This window comes from Pseudochaenichthys georgianus, chromosome 8 (genome assembly GCF_902827115.2).
Source record: "Pseudochaenichthys georgianus chromosome 8, fPseGeo1.2, whole genome shotgun sequence".
Lineage (NCBI taxonomy): Eukaryota > Metazoa > Chordata > Actinopteri > Perciformes > Channichthyidae > Pseudochaenichthys > Pseudochaenichthys georgianus.
In genome coordinates, this window is record NC_047510.2 from 2,551,084 (window position 1) to 2,568,349 (window position 17,266).

The following is a 17,266-nucleotide window of genomic DNA, read 5'->3' on the forward strand; positions in this document are numbered from 1 at the left end:
CTTTATGTTAAAGTCACAAAATGCCTTTTTCCCTGGCCATTTACCACCCCCTCTGCAATTGCGAGCCACACTGAAACTGTGAATTGTGGTGTAGACACAAGCACAGCTGAGAAGCACCCGTAGGACTGATGTCAACCGTGGTGGACTACTGAGTTCCCTTCAGTCTCTATTGTTATTACACGGCTTAGTTGAATACTCGATTCGGATTTGTCAATTTGCACATTTAAGAGGTTGGTAATACTCAATAAGACATCGCTTCTAAGATGAATAATGACCTTTGCTAGGGAGGATCAAGGGATTGAAGGTAAAAGAGAGTGTGCTGGAGGTCAGAGAAATCAACAGTAAACACTAACAGGATTAGCAGAAGAAGACAGACAGGAAGTAAATACTAACAGGAACACAGACTTGTTAGTGGAAAAGAAACTGTGAACAGACTTGGGCAGTTATAGTAAACACTGATCGGTGCTACCTTTATTTTAAGATATGTTGTTTTGTCGCAGTTTGACCGTTGCTACGCAGTAGAACAGACTTTCTTTTCTTAGCGGAGGCAATACGCACATTTTTAAGTCAATCGAAATTGTTTTTATCAATATTGGGAGTCAAGTCGTTAGTGTGTTGAGGATGTGGCCGTGTAATAAGTGGGCTTGTGTCGGGCTCCATGATCACCCTGTCAGGCGTTATTTTTCCAATAATGACCGCCTGCACATTATCCCTTACTTAACAAATGTATAGTCTGGTCCTCATATATTTTGGTAGCAACTCAAAGGTCTGGACTTGCTCAGCAGGACTGTGGATTCCCCAGTTCGAGAAACAACTGAACCAAAAAGAACCATCAGCACCAGCAGGGTGACCAGGTGGACTACTTTGTGCTGGACGGCACAGAGATGTATCACTCGTAAATTCAGTTGATGCGCTGCACCTGATTGACAGTTACCCGTTTGAAACTACGCTTTCACCCAATGGCTGTGAACAAATCAAGATGAGGCTATCACAATCACTTGTGTCAGATTAACCAACACACATGAGGCTGGGTCAAGAGCTCGTCAACCTTCCCTACGGGCATCAAACAGCACAAGCTAGCGGAACATGAAGGAATCAACAACAAACAAAAGGAGATGCAGAAACAACAAAGTCCAGTAAAGTATGTACTAATGGTGAAGCCGGTAGAGTTTGATTCTCAGAGTTCTTTCGGCAGTTTTGACTTTTTATTCAAACCTTTGCGCATGCTCATAGAGAATAATATTGATCTATTGATACAATACTCCTGAAACCCAAAGTGGATTACTAAACAAATAAGGTAATAGAAGCGGAAAATATCAGACGTTTGGAACATATTTATAAGCTAATGGTTTCGAATCAATCAATCAATGTTTATTTATAGCCCAATATCACAAATGTTACATTAGTCTCAGTGGTCTTCACAGTGTGTACAGAATATCAGTATGACAATACGGCACCCTCAGCCCTTAGACCCTCTGTCCTTAGACCCTCTGTCCTCTTACCCTCTGTCCTTAGACCCTCACATCGTACAAGGAAACACTTCCAGAGAAAACCCACAGTTTAAAGGAACATGGGAGAAACCTCAGGGAGAGCAGCAGAGGAGGGATCCCTCTCCCAGGACGGACAGACGTGCAATAGATGCCATGTGTAAATCGAAGAAATAATACATTTGCAACATAGGTAGTCCAAATGTTTGGAAATGCATGTGTGTATAATGGGAAGAAGAATCCACAAGGATGTCAACAATCCTGAGGAAGCCATCAGGGAAGCAGTATGGCGAGAGTCAGGCAGGACCGCAGAGACTGGTTCAGCCACGACTCGAAGTCCAGGACTCAGGATGCAGGATCCAGGATCCAGGACCACAGCAACAGGATCAGCCACGACTCAGGATCCCGGCGTAGATAGACACCAAAACGAAAGACATTTGGGGAGGCTGAGTTATTCGGAACATAAGAGTACATACGGTTGTCCATCAGCTTTCCATTCAGCATACAGTATGTGTGCCTGGGTGTGTGGTCAAAAACTATTTGGCCTCCCGTCAGAACCAAAGTAAGCGCATATTAGTTCCTATTTATATATCCAAGAGTGCTAATTTGCAGTGATCATCTCAAGTGGAAACATCATTAGAGTTTAAGGGAATAATTCTACATTATTGGAAATATCTTTATCTACTCTATTGAAAAGATAACTCCTCAAAAATAAGAATTATACCTACCCGACAATCCAGGTATGACTTTTTTATTTAATTCTGTATAAATAGCGAAGTCTCTCTTTCCCACAAAAAATCTTTAAAAGTACTTTTTCTTTGTATTATGAAATACATAATATATAAACTGCCACACAGCCTCTGTCAGCTTCCCAGTGTTCAAGAAGCCGTAGCGAGATATTTCTTAAGTAACAGTGGAGATACACATACAAAACTAAAAGTCCAACGAATCCATCGGAACCATCCATGTCTCGATAGCTTTTTTAGTGCTCTAAAAAATGCTCCAAAGTTAGGCTGGTTTCTATTAAGTGAGGTGGCCTGGCATGTTTAAATGATGTGCATGATACATCTCTGTTATATTCATTAACAAGTCTGGATCGCTGCAGGTACAGTACCTGAGCAGAACATTCCGGTTACTCTGCTGCACTCCTTGTTCCATATTCAGTCATCCTCTCTCTCTCTGCACACCGTCAGTGCATCACAATGGAAAGAGGAGCAGGCTCACAGCTGGCCTGACGTCAGAGGGCTGTTCCGCATTCCGCCCTGCAGCTCCGCCTCCAGTGAGCTGAGGCCGGTCTGGATCCAGCATCCCTGCAGCTCTGTTTTAAACTCAGCTCAGACGCAGGCTGGACGATGATACATCACCATGTGGATGTGAAGAAGGAGTATTTATGGAGCCTTTTAAAGTCTAACATAGGTCATTTACAGCAACAATACTCTTTAGAACATCACCATGAATCACAATCCAAACAAAGTAGGACCAATAACAGATAGCATACTTACTGATGATTAGAAGGTACATGTTCTTTAGTGCTGAAAGAGCCAAAGGTATATTAAAGAGGACATATTCAGCTCACTTTCATTAGTGTGTTGTGTCTCTACAGGGACATGTCTCCATGCTTTAATGTTCAAAAAGCTCTTTATTTTTCTCATACTGCCTGTCTTTTCACCCTCTGTCTAAAACCAGAGCCTAGTCTGCTCTGATTGGTTAGCTGGCCGGCTCTGTTGTTATTGGTCAGCCACTTAGAGATGTCGTGCCGTGTAGGGGGAGCCGTGTAGGGGGAGCCGTGTAGGGGAGCCGTGTAGGGGGGCCGTGTAGGGGGAGCCGTGTAGGGGAGCCGTGTAGGGGGGCCGTGTAGGGGGAGCCGTGTAGGGGGAGCCGTGCAGGGGAGCCGTGTAGGGGGAGCCGTGTAGGGGAGCCGTGTAGGGGGAGCCGTGTAGGGGGAGCCGTGTAGGGTAGCCGTGTAGGGGGAGCCGTGTAGGGGGAGCCGTGTAGGGGGGCCGTGTAGGGGGGCCGTGTAGGGGGAGCCGTGTAGGGGAGCCGTGTAGGGGGAGCCGTGTAGGGGAGCCGTGTAGGGGGAGCCGTGTAGGGGGAGCCGTGTAGGGAGAGCCGTGTAGGGGGGCCGTGTAGGGGGAGCCGTGTAGGGGGAGCCGTGTAGGGGAGCCGTGTAGGGGGAGCCGTGTAGGGGGAGCCGTGTAGGGGGAGCCGTGTAGGGGAGCCGTGTAGGGGGAGCCGTGTAGGGGGAGCCGTGTAGGGGGGCCGTGTAGGGGGAGCCGTGTAGGGGAGCCGTGCAGGGGAGCCGTGTAGGGGGAGCCGTGTAGGGGAGCCGTGTAGGGGGAGCCGTGTAGGGGAGCCGTGTAGGGGAGCCGTGTAGGGGGAGCCGTGTAGGGGGCGGTTTGGAATTGGGCCGAGGTGTTGAAGTTGTAGCTAAGAAAAGCCTGGGTGTTTCAGGCGAGGGGGGCAGGGATTTTAGCCTTTGCAGACCATTTATATTCACAAAAACCTATATAACTACAGGGAAGGAAAAACCCCAAAGAGCATAAAAGGTCCTCTTTAAAATAAGTCTGAGTTGATTGAACATTACATTCAAACAAAAACAACGAAGTACAGTATAGTATATTGATGATGATAGTATATATGTATATATATATATATATATATATATATATGATAGTATATTGTAATTTAGTTCAAAACAAAAGTGTTGGATAACTTACTAAATACAGAAACGCAGTAAAAACAACCCAACACTTTTGGAACAAACGAAAAAGGGACTCTTTTAAATGCCTGATGGCATTAAAAATAAAGATCCGCAGTGATTTGTTTAAATCACGTGGAGCTGAACTTATTTTGGAAATAGAAGGAATACTGTGTGTTTCCATAGAATGAGTGAATGGCCTTTAAGATCAGCAGCTGGTGTGACAGCATACACGTGTCAGTATCCTGAGTCATGTCAGTAGCATGCTTCACATACCGGAGGACAGCCCGAGCTCTGAGGTCCTTCCTTAAATGACATATGTCTTTTAACTTGTGACAGGACATGTAGAACCAGAAGACACAAGGAGGATGTCATCTGCATACGTGATGACTACAGATGGGCAATCTGTCACACGGCTGTCAGTCAGTAAACTGTCAGCGAATGGCCTGGAACTACACAAACTGGGAGGGACTTTATGATTTAAAGGAATGAAAGTAAATACTTCAACACAACAAAAGTCAATGACTAAACTGTGGAGCCACAACATATTTTTATGATGACATGTTTGTACAGTTTCACTCACTCAAACTCCACCTCACCAAACGTGTGTGTTGAAAATATGACATGTTTGAATAATGTTGTAACATGTTAAATGCACAGTGGCCAATGGTTTACATCTCACCCCCTGCGGTCACCATGGCATTATGAAGCAATATCTACATTATAGAAGTGTATGTAAGACTCTTGGGATAAAACAATGATGATGTACATCACAACAACGTAGCACACCATGACTGTGATTTCAACTGCAATTTGAAACAGTAAATGGAATGTATTTATAGAGCGCTTTATCCAGTCTTTACGGCGACTTACATTCTACAAGTCCTCATTCACCCATTCACACAAAGCAATGTGCCATTTGCTCAAGTTAGCTAACATTTACAAACGTTCACACCCCGTTGGCCATGGCAACAGGAGAAATTTGGGGTTAAGTATCTTGCCCATACATACATAAGATAAGATAAGATAAGATGGACTTTTATTAATCCCTCGTGGGGAAATTGTTTCTCTGCATTTGACCCATCCTAGTATTAGGAGCAGTGTGCTGGTGCAGGGAACGGTGCCTTGCTCAGGGACACCTCGGTAGCACTTGGTCTTGCCGGGACTTGAACTGGTGACCTTCCAGTTGCCAAGCCAAGTCCCTATCGACTTCGCCACCACCACCCATCGACATTCAGCAGCAGGGCTGAGATCAAACCAACAACCTTCCGATTGAAAGACGAGCGCACAATCACAGCCACGGTCTCAAGAACTGAAAAAACAGAATGCACGAAGTCTAAAGACTAGAGGCACCACAACATCACTGAAACCAAAGTGACTACTTTCTATTATTACGAGCGGCTTGTGTATTTTCATGTTGCTTTCTCCGTTACTTAATCACATGCTTGTTACAAAACAAAACAACAAAAATAGATTTTTATAAAATTGTAAATGGAGTGCCAACGTCCTCGTCCTTGGTTCAACCATCATATGTCGCTCAGAGCAACTGGTCGGGGTGGGGGGGAGCTTGTGTTGTTTTCACTGACCGTTGTTCCCATTAATGCTATGATTGATTTTTGAGACGCTGATATCTGTATTATAGACTTTTTTCATATCTATCCGACTACCCCAAAACTCCTCATGGGGTCATAACATATTGAGGGCCTGTTTTCATACTTTTTTTATTAAAGAATTGATCTTATGGTTGAGAAATAAGGCGAGTAAGGCAGGACACAAGATATTTTTTAACTATGGACGATGTTCCTCGTGGATGGAAGGGCTTCTGACCTGCAGACCCAGGATCAGATGTCCTTCCTTGGCTTGATGAGTGCTCTATGTCTGGAAATAGATCAAGCAACAGACAGATTCTTGACAAGCTGAATTACAAGAGGACGGACGGTGCGATGATAATTGGATCACTGTTGTATTTCCCTCCCTTCACTGGCTGCCAGAATCCAGTTCCAGATCCTGGTGCTGGCCTATCTGGTCCTTCTTACATCCAAGACATGGTTAAACCATCGATCCAGCACTTCGCTCTGCATCGGCCAATCGGCTTGCTCCACTCTCACCGCAAAGTGAACCCAGGTACACCTCAACAGAGTCATGCCTTGTTGCTATCCTGGCTCCAAAATGGTGGAAGAGCTTCCCACTGATATCAGGACAGCGGAGAGTCAGAACATCTTCTGTTGCAGACTGCAGACTCACCTGTTTCGCTTGTTTTGAAGCCAATATGTCAGCAATGTTCTTGTTGTTTGAGTCTAAATCTTTATGGTTTATTGCACCACGTGGCTTTGGATAAAAGTGTCAGCTAAAAGCAACACAGTGTGGTGTATTTCTACTGCTTCATCTATCCTGTTTTTCCTGTTCTCCGTCCCATCAACGCTTGACCATATCCATTCTGTTTGATTCGTACATTAGGGCCTCCGCAGTTATGATAGTACACACTTTGGATGCCACGCAAAATCAACAGTAAAAGATGTATGGATTGAGCTCCTGCAAAGCTCATGCTCATCAAAATGAAAGGCTTACTGAGGGCGTAGTATGAGAGCAGGAGATGGGAATGTCTCAAATACAATCATTCACTGTAATCCATTGTGATTCCAATTCCAATGGTTGTGAACTGTTATATGTTCTTATACACAATGCAATGTGCATAATAGAGCAGCAAAGTCTTTGATGGTTTTCTTCATGGAGAATCGAGGTTTTCTTCAAATCCTTTAAGAGATGGTAACATTGTGTTTTGGACGCTCTCCCCTCATTCTATTTTGGAAGCCATGTCTCTTCTGAAATGGTGCGTAAAACCCAGAGCCTCCCTTTCACCGGCCCTGCCCTGTGACTGACAGACACGTGGATACTCATCAAAACCACAGAGCGTTCTGCAATTACTGCAGTAGGGAGGGAGCGCGCAGGGAGGAAGGGAAGCCGCGAGTCCAATCATCTGTGTATGGATGTGAAAGTATTCAAATGAAGTGACTCATGAGTCCCTGTCTGAAGATATTTGTCTTAAGGTAGGAGTGGTTAGGAAGCAGCTAATTGTCACACACAGAAGAATGGATCTAAATGTTTGGTTCTTTGCATGTAAGCCTGGAGTAAGGAGCTGTAGAGAGGCAGAGGGGAGGATATCAAGTGGAGGGCAGAGCCAGCTCAACATCTGGTTGTGTGTGGTTCTGATCCTGCTGACATCTTCACCAGCGTAACTCCAGAGAGACCTTAGATAATGGGACACAGCTGGCCCTGGCGCCCTGACTTGAGTTGGGCTGAAACTGTGTTGAACCCGTTTTAGAACAGCTATATACCATCGAAAGGCTATTTATGCTACTTTGGAACAGAAGATCTATACTAACACTGGGAGGCTAAACTACAGCAACACGAAACTAGCAATAACACGTCCATTATGTTACATTACAGCATTGCCTAATACTGTACATGTATAGTTTTAATGTTCCAATCTAAAGGCATTTAGATGTATTTCAGAAAGCGAAACCATTAAGAGACCCCTGCACACTTCTAGAGGTTTCCAATGGGCTGTAGGTCTGGAGATAGGACTCACCATGACAGGGTCCCGATCCTCAGAGTCTGGGAACATTATCAGAGCAGAAGGAAGCAAGCTCTCATCGTACACTAATGCAAATATGTGTTATTTTATAACTTGCTGTCGGTGTGCAATGTGGTAGCTTCTGATACGTTCACTGATGGTCATTCCACACGGAACCAGAGCTGGAGATCCTGAAGGTCAGACACTGCCCATCCCGCAGCAGTCAGTATGTCTCACCCTGCAGTCTCACTCCCAAGTTCAATTCATGCCGAGATTTCTTCATTGGCTTGATTCATGCGTCCTTCCCACAAGAAAAAGTCTTCCTTATTTAAGCCTCGCTGTAGCATTCCCACATCATCATGTACCCTCCCACCAATCTCTCCGTTAGAGCTTGACACCGACCAGCGGCTCTTCTTCCTCCGCAACTTCTACAGGTGCACCGTAGAGAGGATCCTGACCTTCTACAGGTGCTCCATAGAGAGGATCCTGACCTTCTACAGGTGCACCATAGAGAGGATCCTGACCTTCTACAGGTGCTCCATAGAGAGGATCCTGACCTTCTCCAGGTGCTCCATAGAGAGGATCCTGACCTTCTACAGGTGCACCATAGAGAGGATCCTGACCTTCTACAGGTGCTCCATAGAGAGCATCCTGACCTTCTACAGGTGCTCCATAGAGAGGATCCTGACTGGCTGCATCACGGCCTGGTACGGCAGCTGCTCCGCCCTCAATCGTAAGGCTTTACAGAGGGTGGTGAAAACTGCACAGAACATCACCAGGACGGAGCTGCCATCCATGAAGGACCTCTACTCCCAGCGGCTCAGGAAGAAAGCCCTCAGGATTATAAAAGACCCCCATCACCCCAGCCACAAACTGTTCAGTCTGCTGCCGTCTGGCAGGCGGTACCGCAGCATCCGGACTAAAACCACCAGACTCAGGGACAGCTTCATCCCACAGGCCAGAAGACTGTTAAACACCTGAACTTAGAAACAACATCCATAACATTCATCTGCTACTTAGTAATCATTTATCTATTTATCTAATATATCATTCCAATAACTTGCATATAGACTCTTATTGCACTATTTCACTTTTCTAAACTATTTTTCTTTTTGTACTTACTATTTATTGTTCTGTTTATCTGTGTTATTGTGTTGCACTGTTGGAGAAGCCTGTGACCTAAGAGTTATCGGCATAACTACATGTAGATATGTTCGTATGACAACATAAAGAACCTTGAGGACTGGACTGGTCTGCGTCTAACTGTTAGACTGCCAGATGTTGGGAAAAGCTGACTCATCAGAGAGGACAGCCTTACTGCAGTCTTTTACAATCATTGTGGCCTTTTGGAAACCTTAGAGTGGATCATCTTTGCCTCTCTCTATCTTTAGCCCTGCAGAGAGTACTGAAGCCTCGTTGCGGTGCACCCTCAATGGCTGTGATGACCTGAACAGCTGTTGAGTGACTTTCGAATGACTTGAACCACATTGAAGACCTCAGGAATCATCAGGATGAAGATGTATGCTCATAAGCCATAAGCCATCAAACCAAGCTGCTTGGTGCCAGGAGTGGCAACAATTCTGCAAATAAATTCTTTATATTACAATATTTGTATTCTAAGACGAAAGGAACCAGACGAATGGAAACAGATCAGTCATAGATCTCTTAAGAAAGTAAAAGATTAAAGACAAGTAATTCAATTAAACTGAGTAAATAGAATGCTGACTAATGTTGTATCTGGAGGGTTGTCCTGTCCTTTCTGCTGACTCACTAATCCTGCTACTTACTTATTGCTCAGACTGCTGAGTCGCAGCAGGAGGAAGCCTCCAATCAGGATAATTGGATTGTCGGAGCAGTAAGAGGGCGCAGGAGGATGGACCAGGGATTTAAGGGTGCAGGGGGGCGGAGCCCGAAGCCTCCACAGGCCGTGATGTGGTTACAACTGCAGTACAAGCAGGAGTCAAATGACGAGCTTCTACAAAAAGCCAAATCTCAGATTACAAATGCGAACATTGTCTCTCACTGTGTTTTATATATCTTTTAAAGTTTGTCAACCAAAAACAAAAATCTTTGAAAATATACATTTTACAGTTAACAAACCTCAATTTGTCTAACACATTACTAATGCTAACAATGCTAACAGTTCTACATTGAACACACAAAGTTGTGCTTTTTGTATTTATTCCTTTTAGCAAATGTAAAAGTGTGGAACGCTTTGCAAAGTGCTACAAATAAAGTCGTATTCCCGTGGCTTGAAACAGGTCGGGAATAGCTGGGCTTGAAACATGAGCAGTCATATGTCGGGGAGGACATGAAGGAGAACTGTAACATGACCGTTGTTCTTGTGCAAAATCAGCTTTTCTGGGCAAGAAGTGATTAAAAGCAAGATTAGTGGAATTGCTCATTTTCACTTTACTCTCCAAACAGTGTTAGCTAATTGTGCTGAACCTTGTGCTTTATGGTGTGTTTGTGTCACTGCCTTAAGAGGTCTCAGTACTTATGTAGATCTTTACTCTGTTCGAAACATTTTGGTTTATTCTTTTCTAATATGCCATTCGTTGTCAATTTACCAACAGAACAAATGTTCTCCTATTTGACACTAATGCCATTTCTTCCTTTTAGTCTATTAAACCAGCATACATTGAGATTAGCATGAAACAACCACATGTCGCATGGACAATGTGTAACAAAGGATTCCTGTGTGAGAGAGAAAGCAGGAATAACTCATCACATGTGCCCTTGGTATAAAGTAAACCTAAGGGATTAGGGTGCATGTTTGAACATGAACTGACTACTGGGGGTTGGGCAGTGATCCGACCCTCGTGGAGGATCAGCAGTTTACATTATTGCCATACCAACAGAACGTTATATTATAGTAGCTCTTTGGATTAGTCTACCATTAGAACAGGTTGCATGACAGAAGAGAAGCATGAAGTAATTACAAGTGAAACTCAAGACTCACATTCACAAAGCCTGATCCTCTGTATCATTTTGATAATTGCCTCCGTCTCAAGTTGTAGCTAAGCTGAACATATCTCTGTCCCTATTCATTTACAAATGGAATATGATGTGTAAAATTGGAAGTTCGCCAGTTAGGCCCTGAGCCTGTTTTCCAGGTCTCAGGCTCAAATGACTATATCTTCACTTCTAAAAGGGCTAAACTATGAATCTTGTTTCTCAAAGCAATGATAAACCTGTGAGTTGGATGTAGAAAAGTCAGAATCAATATAGAATGTTTTTATTTTAAAGTAAATTCAGATTGAATATAGTAAACACATTATAGTGTCAGTCCAAAAAGAAACCATTACTTATAGTAAAAACCACCCTTGAATGACGGGAAGGTAGACTAAAAGCTTTAGGAATCCAAACTATAACATATAATAAGTACCCTGTATCAAGATTGATGCAAAACAAGTGAAATTTGACCTTTTTAGAGAGGTATAGCAAAAAAGAAACCACTTCTGGGGTCATTTGGGTGGATTTGCCATATCTCTGCCCCCCTTGGTCGATGTTGATGACTAACATCTCTTTTGAACCATTCCAGAATCGAGGGGATGTCCCTAAAATCCATCTAAACATTGCCATTGAGGAGTGAGAGTGATGCGCACGCAGTTTGCTTAAAAGCGGAAGCTGGGTTGTAGCTATCATAGCAGCTAATATGAAATCTCAGTTTTTGACAAAAATGGATTGATGGATTATCAGTAATCATTTCAAAGGGACACATTGGATTAACCTTCAGCAGCGTTTTTATCGTTTTAATGCCATTGAACACAACTTTTGATCAGAAAAACAGCAAAGGTAAGACGTTTTTGCCGTTTTGTGTTCAATGGTAATTTATATTACTTTTGAGTTACTTTCACCAAAATAACCGCAAAAGAATGGCTAGATATTTTAAATGCTGAAATGTAGTTTAGTGCAGCTCATTATACATCCAGTGAAGGGCAATGTGGTTTAGCAGCATAACAACTGTGTAGGCCCTTAGGCTACTAACAACTTTTATTACACGGCTTAGTTGAATACTGGATTCTGTTTGTAAATTATTAACATGTGACACGTTGTTAATACAGCAGTACAGACCACTGTCAAGGACTATAATCAGGGCTGCACATAACTGGTGCGCATGCGCATCCCCCGCCAACAAAAGAACACCGGATCATTTGAAAAAAAGTGCATTTGCGCACCAGAGAGAGTTCTCTTGCATAGTGAGCATACTAGTGAGTATATACTTTCATTTCTCCTTGAAATATTGATGAAATGCTAATCCTGATTTGTGCTATTCTTTGAACTTATTTTGAATAACACAATGTATCATGACTCCACACATGTGCACACTACTTTGTCATCTACAAGTGCCTTAATCATTTAAAGAGTTGATAACATAATGTGTTTGTGTTGAACATGATGGTAAACACAAAGAGAAATGCATCACATGCTTTCAGTCATAGACCTTTGACATAAATCATTTAAAGGACACGTGTGCACCATTCTCCCCATTTGCTCTATTCCTCCACTCTCTGACAACATGTTGAAGGTCGGCCCTCGGGACAGCTATGCATTCTGTAGACATGCTGTACAAATAGTACACTGAATACAAGTACAATGGGAGCCAGAGCCTTTTCTTATCAAGCTCCACATTTGTGGAATCAGCTTCCAGTTTGTGTTCGGGCGGCAGACACCCTATCCGTTTTTAAGAGTGCGCTTAAGACCTTCCTTTTTGATCAAGCTTATAGTTAGGGCTGATTAGATTCAGCCCCTAGTTTTGCTGATATAGGCTTAGTTTGTCGGGGGACATCTTCTTCCTTCTCTCTGTCTATACCCGTGTACACTCATGTTCCGATTAACCCAGCTTCCCCACATGTCTTTCTTTTTGGTGTCTATATACGCCGGGATCCGGAGTCATGATGATCCTGCGGTCCTGTGTCCTGGATCGCGAGCCCTGGATCGCGAGTCGTGGCTGTGGTCCTGGATCATCGGTCCTGGATCGATATCCTCGTGGATTCATCTTCCTATTATCCACACATGCATTTCCAAACATCTGGACTACCTATGTTGCAAATGTATTATCTTTTCAATGTACACACGGCATCTATTGCACGTCTGTCCGTCCTGGGAGAGGGATCCCTCCTCTGTTGCTCTCCCTGAGATTTCTCCCATGTTCCCTTTAAACTGTGGGTTTTCTCCGGAAGGTTTTCCTTGTACGATGTGAGGGTCTAAGGACAGAGGGTCTAAGGACAGAGGGTCTGAGGACAGAGGGTCTCAGGACAGAGGGTCTAAGGACAGAGGGTGTCGTCTTGTCATACTGATATTCTGTACACACTGTGAAGACCACTGAGACAAACCCGCTTATTTCATGGCAACATACTATTGATTCCAACATCAAAAATAGTCCATGCTCCGGTATCAGTACAACTTGGAGCCTCTCCCGACGTCAAACCTGTTTGATCCACAACTCCTCCTACCAGAACAAACTCCTGTTGCCAGTCAGCTGTAATCTAAATCTTTTATTTAATCTATATTTAAAAAGGCAAGGACTGGACAAATAGAGGCAAACCCCTTAACTACTTTTCTCAGACCTCACCTAGGGCCACATGTTTTGGAACATTGCAATTATATGGACTTACAGTGTCTTGATAACATATTAACCCTTTTTCATATTTTATTGCATTAAAACCTGATATATTTTTTTATTTCATTTGGATTTTTCTGTAATGAACTCACAACATAGTCTAAATTTGGTGCAGCCCTATCTATCCCAGCATCTATCTTGTAGTCCAATACTAACTGCACAATATTTACTGACACTGAGCTGTGAAAATATAACACTGGGGGGACAGGGCTGCTAAGTCTAGAGATGGATCTGTTGGTCCTGGCACCAGGGGAGGGACAACTGATTTAGTATGAATAGCTGCTAAAAATGTACCTGCATTTACTAAATGTCAGCTAAAAGAGGAGTGAAATTAAAAACCTGTATAGATATTAACAGTACTTAAAGTCAGCTTAGTAAAAAAAAAACATAACAATTATTATTTACAATGGACTACGCATAGTTAACACACACATTTCCACCACTCATAGACCACACCCACCTTTTCTTTGAAAAACTGGGTGACATACTGTCGCCCTGTAGTCCCTCTCTCTTGTCTTTCTTTTCTCTTTTGAAAGCCTGACGTTGTGAGTCGTTGAGACAGGTTCACACGTAAGTACTAGCATCCCTGCTCCTAACATGCTCTCACTCTGCTAGAAAGTGCCGGTGGTGCTGCACCGCGTTTGGAGGCAGGACCAAACCATCACATGTAAATAGAAGGGGGCTTTGGATAATTAACTTTTGGAAGAAAATAAGTTAAATTAATTGTAAGTTTACTGAGTACATTATCAATATAACGTCCTATTAATATTAATTCTTGATGAATGATGAAAGGTTACTTAAACATTTTTTCCTTAATGTTCTAAAATTGTTTGGGCCCCCGTGGTGAGGGTGTTTGGGGTGGCCAGGATTCAGCTGGGGGTGGCCGTGGCCACCATAGACATATAAAGAGTAGACGCCGCATCGACCGCTACTGCCTATTGGCGCTGACGAGCCGTGGGGCCGCCATCTTGGACCGGTCACCCGCTCCACTCAGTGTAATCTGTCTGGCAGGCGCAATGAAGTGTCAGCGCATTTTATCAATCATAACTCGCTGAATACAAAACTGATTTTCACGGGGGGGGTTTTCTGCAAACGTCATATATGTAGGCATGATACCGGACACATGATTCGGCGTATTTTAATATTCATAGTAGGCTTAACAGCAATAGAATATTCTGGTATTTGATAGCCTATGTTATGTATGATAGGTATTTTGCAAAAGACACACGATATATAATATATACACACACACACATAAAAAAACACTAATGGTCTATATATGATAGAGAAGCAGATTGTGTAGGCCTATACTCAGCTATTTTAATAAGTTGAAAATGAAGAAACAATAATACATTATACATAGACAGAAGTTATATATCAGTAAAAAAGAATATCTATGTCATAAAAAATGAAAATGTACTTCTACATCTATATAAAAAATGTAAATGTTCAAGTTAAACACAAGAACATGACACCACCCCGCCCAAACCATATTTACACAAAGTTGCTCATGACACCAGATCCCCCGTGCATGCGGCTCCTCCAAAGCATGACTGAGAACCTCTTTCTCATATCTTTGTCTTTGGGAAACCATCAAAATAAAAACGGGAGATTTGAGAGTCAACACAAAAACATTTTAAGAAGGAGGTCAAGCTTATTTTCTTCCTTCTTCCTAGATAGATTAGATTAGATTTTACTTTATTCATCCCACAACGGGGAAATTCACTTGTTACAGCAGCGATTTATAAAGTCTCAGTTGGCCATGAACATAATGTTTGCTGGCTACGATTTCGCTGGCGGACATCAATACAGTACAATAATATTCTATTTACAAAATACAACCAATTATAATGTTGAATCTTACTTGTGAAAAGTAATCCCCCGACCCCTGTTCGCAATCGTCCGCCGATTTGCACAGCAATATGCTGCACAGTGCTCTGGCATCTTGAAACCTCTGCTGTCTATGGGTAGAATGTCTGTAGGATGACCGGTCCAAGATGGCGGCCGTATTTCTTGCGCCCCAGCAGCCAATGCGGCGTCTACTCTTTATATGTCTATGGTGGCCACTCCCAGCGAGATAATCAATTGGGATGAACCAGAGCTATTTAATAGAAGAGTTACGACACCGGAAGTCCAAAAACGGTTATCGTCACGTGGTTCATGTAGACGAGGGATCGTTCCCCGGAAGTTCATGGCGGGCAATGTGAATGCATTGATAACAGGAGATAGAACTACGATTTTTGGTAATTATTAGTGAATAAAGGTTTTGATTTGCAATATTTATACAACAAATCGATATGTGTATGTATTTACATCAATATGTTTTCAAAAATAAAATCGAATTTGCTAATATTAAGTGATAATATTAGGATTAGTGTGAACAACTAGTTTACATGTTACTAACAGTGCCTTGGTTAAAGAGCCTGTTGCTGTTTATTTATAGCTTTGAATTCTTTCAAACCAATATTATCTTCTTAAACTTGTATGGTAGTCAGGAGGATCACTTTCTAATGTTTATTGATACATTTAGAGGGAGGGGATCTAAAGTAATGCTTTAAAATTCAGATTGGATTCATTTCTACCATTTTCTTAAATTCATGGTAGTTTCAGTAATCCCCTGGTAATTGAGGACACAAGTTATCTAAATGACTAATGTCGTCTTTATGGCTTTCAGAAAGGACAGGAGACCGACAGGATATGATGATGATGTTAAATGTGTTGCTTTAGGAACATCCATTGCAAATACATGGAATTCAATAAACATAGAAGAGCATATCATGCAGTTTGTCGGTGCCTTTTCCTCCATGTTGACCTGGTTTGCTGTGCTGCCTCCTAGTCGCCACCATGGTTTGCTGTGCTGCCTGGGGATGCTCAAATCGCTCAGAGAAAGGAGTACGAATGTACGGCTTCCCCACTGACACAGAGCGGAGGAAAAAATGGCTGGCTCAAGTCAGCAGGAGCAATTTCACGACCAACAGCACCAAAATATGTGATTTATATACAAACACTGCATTTGCACTTTTTCACAAAACGAAAACCACACCATTGGGAAAGCTTAATGTTTTGTTTAATACAAAAAAACAGGGAAAGGCTTGAAAAACACTGAGAGTTGAGACTCAGGGTGCAGGGTGAGGGTCTCAGTGCAGGTATTCAGGCTCCATTGAACCCCCCTCTGGTTCTTGTGCTGAGAGAGGGAGTAACAGACAGGAGAAAGGGTTATACACACCTATATAGCACACCTATTGCCTTGGGGAGATAACGTGTTTACTTATATAAAACAGTAGTATTAAACGTACCTTGTGTTTTCACTCTCACTTAAGTCCCTCTCCCTTTGCCATCAATCCAGAATCAGCTGTGCTGTAACATTATACAGACAGGTAATAATCAACAGAATCACAAGGACACAATATGGCTCTGCTAAAAACACTCACTCTTACACGCACCAAAGTTATATTTATCTAATATTTAACTCCCTCCACCCCCGCATACAATCCCGTTTAGAAGCCCCTCTTCTCTAATTCAACATGTTGGACGAAATGACATAGAGAGAACAGAATTTACAATTAAAAGGCTGTTCAACGTGTGTTGCTAACTTGCTTCGGTATGCTAGCTTGATCTGTTATCTGTAAACGTTCCCTAAATCTACTAATTTAGGGATAATCCACTGACATCCTTTAATACACATGTTCATTTGAATCAGATGTACTGATAATATCCGCAATATACATCTTTAAACTTCTTCTTACCTTTAAAAGTCCGTCACGAACGGTCTATTATGCAGCAACTCCACAGCTCTGCCAGCCTTGGCGCTAACTTCCGGGGAACGATTGAGAGGCTCCACGATCCGCCATTGCTGTAAAAAAGTGGTCCATTGGAGTGAA

The 17,266-nt window shown here is 42.8% G+C and overlaps 1 long non-coding RNA gene across 1 annotated transcript; it reads right to left on the bottom strand.

Moving 5' to 3' along the window:
- Positions 1-16,523: 16,523 nt before the first annotated feature.
- LOC139434286 (uncharacterized) lies at positions 16,524-17,266 on the bottom strand. The gene is made up of 3 exons (XR_011643644.1): positions 17,132-17,266; positions 16,682-16,737; positions 16,524-16,569 (listed from the first exon to the last, which is right to left on the bottom strand). It is a non-coding gene; the product is annotated as an uncharacterized lncRNA (long non-coding RNA).